Source organism: Hyaena hyaena, unplaced genomic scaffold (genome assembly GCF_003009895.1).
Source record: "Hyaena hyaena isolate Hyena2069 unplaced genomic scaffold, ASM300989v1 scaffold_353, whole genome shotgun sequence".
NCBI lineage: Eukaryota > Metazoa > Chordata > Mammalia > Carnivora > Hyaenidae > Hyaena > Hyaena hyaena.
In genome coordinates, this window is record NW_024080987.1 from 362,779 (window position 1) to 369,767 (window position 6,989).

Below are 6,989 nucleotides of genomic sequence, written 5' to 3' on the forward strand. Positions count from 1 at the left end.
TGAGATTCGTTCTTGAATGCCGAGAACAAACTGAGGGCAGATGGGGTGGGGGTGGAGGATGATGGGCATGAAGGAGGGCACTTGTGGAGATGAGCACTGGGTGTTATATGGAAACCAACTTGACAATAAACTATTAAAAATTTTTTAAACAATTAACAATAGAACTCCCCCATGACCCAGCAATAGCACTGTTAGGAATTTACCCAAGGGATACAGGAGTGCTAATGCATAGGGGCACATGTACCCCAATGTTCATAGCAGCACTCTCAACAATAGCCAAGACATGGAAAGAGCCTAAGTGTCCATCAATGGACGAATGGATCAAGAAGATGTGGTTTATCTATATGATAGAATACTACATGGCAATGAGAAACAATGAAATCTGGCCATCTGTAGCAACATGGATGGAACTTGAAGGTGTTATGCTGAGCGAAATAAGTCAGGCAGAGAAGGACAGGTACCATATGTTTGCAATTATAGGTGGATTAGGAGGAACTTAGTGGAGGACCATGGGGGATAAGAAGGGGAAGAATAGTGGGGGAGAGGGAGGGAGGCAAACCATGAGAGACTCTTGAATGCTAAGAACAAAGTGAGGGCTGATGGGGGTGGGGAGAAGGGGAGGGGGGTGATGGGCATGGAGAAGGGCACTTGTGGGGATGAGCACTGGGTGTTATATGGAAACCAACTTGACAATAAACTATTTAAGAAAATAAAATAAAATGAGATTTGTGTTGTGGGGAAGAGCCTGAGATTCGGTGAGGAAACAAGCACGATTCATATAAATGTTAGCAGGAATTACCAGAGTTGGAGGGCCGACCTAGAAATTTTATTTATCTATTTATTTATTTACCTAAAGTTTCCTTTTTTAGAAAGAGACAGAGAGACCATGCGAGCAGGGGAGAGGCAGAGAAACAAAGAATCCCAAGCAGGCTCCACACTGTCAGCACAGAGTCCAAGGTGGGACTCGAACCCAAAAAATATGATATTATGACTTGAGCTGAAATCAGGAGTTGGATGCTTAGATGACTGGGCCACCCAGGTGCCTCTAGAAATTTATTTTTTTAACAATTTGAATATTAATAATGCCTCAGAATCTGAGCAATGGGACGGAAATTTGAAGAGAACTGAGCAGCCAGAATTAACAGGTGCTCTTCTTGACAGAAGCACAGAGTGTGCCTATGAAAGAGAAACAATAACAAGGAGATGTGTCAGGATACTTTCCTATAATATCAGATGCTCCCTGGATTCCCCAGATGCCAGTCCCATCTGTGTTTTCATTTTCAGTAGATGTCCATGTTGTAGAGCAAAAGCAGACTTCCCTGAGACAGCTTCTCCTCCTATGATGGGGAAAGCCTAACCCATTGAGGAGATTGTGGTTGGTGTCCAGAGAGAGGAAGGGAGATGGAGGGAAAGAGTGGAGTTTCTGAAGCCCCAAAAGGAGGAAATATCTATAGGTCCTTTCTCTACTCCTTCTCCATGTCCTCTGTAGGTGGCTGGGTGAAATGACTCCTGGTATACCTCAGGATGTTGGATTACTGAGCCCTTGTACGTTGAGACAGCAGAGCTATGTAATTTCAAGGGCAACCATGGACTATAAATGGCAATATATTAGAATATCTTAGCATTTGTAGATTTGTAATATTGTTTCAGTGGTGTCAACAATGAAAGAATGCAGAGCTCACATAGTCACAGGAGAAACGTAAGGACGTTGTTGTGTTGAACTACACTTAGGCAACATTTGGGGATTGTATTCAAACAGTTCAATATCATGTATGGCACAGGCATCTCTGTATCAGGCAATGACCCTAACCAATATGCATGCATAGATATCAGCCATAAATAACCACTACAGCCAAGATGGTGTTCCAGCTGAATCTCAGCCCTGGGCATGTGTCTTACAAATAAATGATTTCTCCTATTATATGGGAAAATAAAAATGTGTTCCAATAAACATTTTATTTTATTTTTTTGTAGTTTTATGGTTTTATTAACACAAATATGATGTGCACATAAACTGTCTATTCATTTTCTTCGCTGCGCAGCCTGGCCTTGGGATTCATGACTCTGATGGCCAGCTGGGCTGCTCTTTCCACAATGGCTTTATGGTTCTTGGAGGAGACATTGTGAGCAATCTCTGCACAGTAAGATTTGTTGCACATCAGCAGCACTTCAAGCTCCTTGACTTCAAGCTCCTGTGGACTAGGAACTTCCAGAAGCCACTGGGCAGCATGTGCTTTGTTTTCTTGTTGCTCTCATAACCAATGTTGGGCATCAAGATCTGGCCCTTGAATCTTCTGTGCACCCTATTATCAATGCCTCTGGGTTTCCACCAGTTGTGCTTAATTTTGACATATCGGTCTGACTGGTGATAGATGAACTTCTTGGTCCTCTTTTTAATGATCTTGGGCTTTACCAGAGGTCTGAGAGCGGCCATGATGCCTTCAAGAAAGAAGCAGAGATGGCTGGTGTCAGAGTCCTAGAAGGACGCCTCCCTGCTCAGGCCTTGGACATTGTCACAGAGTATCTTCCAGTCTCCAGCTACTGAGCAAACTGGGAATGGAATGGGTACCTCTGCCAGGCTTGCTTTCCCTCCCGTCCCCGAAGCTGGCAGACTACGAACCACACTCCAGATGCGATCCTGGGAGGTCACATTTTATTCTTTCAAATAAACTTTTGCTCTCTTCTGTATACATCTTGTGGTTCATTATATAGGTGAGTAAGTCCTAGGTTCATAAGAATCTCTGGTGAAATAAGCCTCTGCTTATTTCATTCTGAGAAACAGCCTCTAAAGTAATGTACCATAGGGGCACCTGGGTGGCTTAGTCGGTTAAGCGTCCGACTTTTGCTTAGATCATGATCTCACGGTTTGTGGGTTCGAGCCCCACGTCGGGCTCTGTGCTGACTGCCAGCTCAGAGCCTGGAGCCTGTTTCAGTCTGTGACTCCCTCTCTCTCTGACCCTCCCCTGCTCACGCTGTCTCTCTCTCTCTCATAAAATTAAATAAAAACATTAAAAAAAATTTAAAGTAATGTACCATAAAAAAATTATATCAGAAATGTTCCTTTAAGACACACTGAGTTTCAGAGTCCCCAACACAGCTTTCCCCAGTAGAATATACATCAGTTTTGTAGCCTTTAGGCCAAGATAGTAGGACTACATACTACTCCCACTGTGGACCATGGACCAGTTATATCATCATTCAGAATCTCAGTCTTACTGGTCCTTTGTCCGTCACCCCCAACACACACATTAAAGTTTGAGAAGCACTGGTCTAAACAATGACATGAGCTTGCCCTATTAGAGGAATGTATGGTTTAACCACTATGCTCCCCAACTATTCTAGATTTCAATTCAATTTGAGATGTTTAATTCAGTCTCCTGTAAGTACATTGGAAGTCTTCCACAGAAACAGCCCAAGACAAGGTCAGTTCACAGGAGTGAAGCAGAATCATGAGACTGAAGACTCACCAGCACACAGGTTTAATAGCGAAAAACTTGCATGGGCTAAAAGGACCCAAACTACCAATGACAAAAGATAGGGTATATTTTGGTTTTGTGTTAATAACAAGAAGATAGTTTTATGTCCTTGAAATTAATGTTTCCACAGAGAGTTACATCAAGGATCAAACTGGGTGAAGAGTACAGTGAATTTTTAATCATTACAAGTATGACCACAGAAACAATACTATCAATGAGAAACTCTAATAAATATTTTTGTAATTTTATTTTTGGCAAAGGCTAAGCAAATTGACTGACATAATTCTGGGATATTTATAGTTTAATATGTAGCTTTGGGCATTTTTTTTTATGTTAGAATAAGAGAAAATTAGGATTAATTAACCTAACAAAGAAGAAAAATGTAAAACAAAACAAAACCAAAAAAAACAAGGAGGACAAAAATAAAATCTGATCAGAGAATTAATAAATATATCAATCATTTGAAGGTATACATTTGGAGAAAATACAAAAGAAATTGCGAGCTGTCCTTCAACAAGAGAAAATTAATACAAGATCACTTTAGCTTGGTTTACAGATAAGTAATCACATATTTAATGTTGAGGGGATCTCCTATGGTCCCTTCTAATTCTATTTTTTGCCATCAAATCAAAGTATTATCAAAAATTATTTTGAGATTATAAGAGAAATATAGTAAAACCCTGGTTTGCAAACATAATTCCTTCTGGAAACATCCTTGTAATCCAAAGCACTTGTATATAAAAGAAAATTTCAAGAGCCACTGGCCCAGTTGTGATCATGTAAAGTTTGACATCACGTACTACTCATATTGCAAGACATCACTCCATTATCAAGTTAAAGTTATTAGAAATGTTTGCTTGTCTTGTGGAACATTCACAGAACAAGTTACTCACAATCCAAGGTTTTACTGTACTTTGATTTTGCCAGTGGCAAATGTAGCCACCAAACATATATTTGAATTTAGGACATCTAGAAATAATAAGACAAACTCTCCAAACCTTCAGAGAGTGGAATCTATTGTTTTTAATTTTTTTAAATATTTATTTATTTTTGAGAGAGAGAGAGAGTGGCAGAGGGGTGGAGGGAGAGGGAGACACAGAATCCAAAGCAGGCTTCAGGCTCCAAGATGTCAGCACAGAGCCTGACGCAGGGCTCGAACCCATGAACTGTGAGATCATGACCCGGGCCAAAGTCACACACTTAACTGACTGAGCCACCCAGGCTCCCCAACAGTGGGCTCTATTAGCTCTTCTACTTCTTCTTCCCCATCCTCCTTCTGATCCTGTAACTTCTTGCCAACGTCATTATAACAGTCTTCTAGCTGACTGTCATCCTACAACCATCATCCCCCCGCACAAACACCCTACCTGCATTTGCCAGAATAACCCTTATTTCAGTTCAAATTGTCTCATTTTTCTATTCAAAATAAGTACATAACATGTTCTTTTATTTTTAAGAAGACTTACATTTATTTCAAATCTCTTCTAAGTTCCTTCCCTTGGTCTCTTAGCCAGAATTATGGCTAACATTAACTATTAACATTTCTTGATTGTTGAGGCACTCTGAATACTTAGGCACTATGCTAAGTACTGGGGAAGATGGCGAAGTTGCTTTCACTTGTGCTTGTGAATGACTGCATAAAGCAGAGCCTGCTTGGGGCTGTTATAGGAGTAAAAAATAAACTTGCATTTTATTTCAGCCATTACATTTTTGCATCTATTTATTTCAGCTGTTTAGCATACCCTAACTAATATAGATAGGTGGTTTTTATTATTCCTTATTATTACAGATGATGAAATGGAGACTGAAAGAAGTTAGGGAGTATACTCACCATTTCACAAAGAGCTGGTGGTAGAACTCAGATTGAACTGAGATTGGCTAAGTCTAGAGCAACTGTTCTTAACCACCACATCGCAAGGCTCCAAATCTGTAAGGCTCCTTAAAGAGCCCAAGCTCTTGTCTGACATTAATGACTCTACATTATTTAATCCCACTCTCACATCCCAGCATCATCATTTTCCTGGCTGTTTGCCTTCAGTGTCTTCCACCTGCAATGCCCATTCTGTCATTGAAATGCTACCAGTTTCTCAAAGATCGGCTCACATGATACTACCTCACTGATTGGCTGAGCACCCTAGTGGACTCTCTCATCACCTTTTAACCACTTTAGATTACATGACAATCTGTCTTGCTTACAATTTACCTCAAATTATTATCTCCCTATTAAATTATGAAGGATTTTTTTTTCATTTAATTTCTGTGAAAGGTAATCTTGTGTTCTCTCTATAGCCATTTTCTCTTCTTTTTAAATAACAGAGCTACAATTTTGTTCCAGGGACAAGATGCCCCCTGCACCTTGAACAAGAAAGACGGTAAGCCATGATGGTCTTCTAAACAAGTTACAGTTACTCTGCCCTCTTTTGGATGCTCACTCTCCCAGCTTTACTTGCAGCTCAGGATTGCCAATTGACGTGGTTCTGAAAAATAAGGGAAAGTCTGCTAGGAAAGCAGACCTGGTTCTTCCAGGGAGGATTATCCTCCTGACTAAATGGAGACAGAGATCAAGGAAGATGATATGTTCCTTCCTTTGTGATTGGGAGCCAGATGTGTGAAGATATCATGTTTATAGTTGTAGAAGTCTTCCTGAAACCACAAAGTAGCCAAGCTAAGAACAAAAATCCACAATTCTGGAATTAGTAGGACAAAAATATGAAAAATACCTGATTGTTTATAACAGTCTTGTGCTCCCACACCAACTCAGAGACTTCCTACCTATTCACTCTTCTGTGAAGTAACTGAATGCCTTTGTGAGCCACTCCTAGACATGGAAAGCTGAATCATTCCTAATACAAAATCATACCTGAAACAGTGGCTTATTATGGTCACAAGACTGGCCATATTCCAGTTCCCCTCCTTCCATGTTCAAAGTAGAATTATACTTCCTCACCTATTTTTCAGTAGGACACACGGCCCTGAAACTTGCTTTGGTTACCAAAATATGAGCAGAAGGAGTGCAGTTCACCTCTGGTGGAAGCTTGAAGAAGCATCATATACAACTCACTTTAAGTGTTGTTTGTTTTATCTCCTGGCACAATGGTTATGTGTCTACACGTAAACTGAGTCTCAGTTTGCCTAGGGTACTGAATAACTATGATGAATAGAACTCCTATATTTGAAATGTAGATAAGCAAGAAACAAACTCTTGGTTTATTAAGCCACTGAGATTTTGTAGTTGTTTTTTTTTTTTTTTTTTTTTTACAAATAGTTTATTGTCAAATTAGTTTCTACATAACACTCAGTGCTCATCCCCAAAGTGCCCTCCTCCATGCCCATCCCCCCCTCCCCCCCACACCCATCAGTCCTCAGTTTTTGTCAGCATTCAAGAGTCTCTCATGGTTTGCCTCTCTCCCTTTCCCTCACCATTTCCGCCCTTCTTCTCCCCCTTGTTCCTCCGTCAAGTTCCTCCTAATCCTCCTATACGTGCAAACATATGATATTTGTCCTTCTCTGCCT

General features: G+C 40.5%; 1 non-coding gene and 1 pseudogene across 1 annotated transcript; both read right to left on the reverse strand.

Annotated features, from left to right (window-relative positions):
- Nucleotides 1-2,009: 2,009 nt before the first annotated feature.
- Nucleotides 2,010-2,455, reverse strand: LOC120243754 (annotated as a pseudogene).
- Nucleotides 2,456-2,508: 53 nt separating this feature from the next.
- LOC120243756 lies at nucleotides 2,509-2,648 on the reverse strand. The gene has a single exon (XR_005531390.1). It is a non-coding gene; the product is annotated as a small nucleolar RNA SNORA7 (small nucleolar RNA).
- Nucleotides 2,649-6,989: the final 4,341 nt, after the last annotated feature.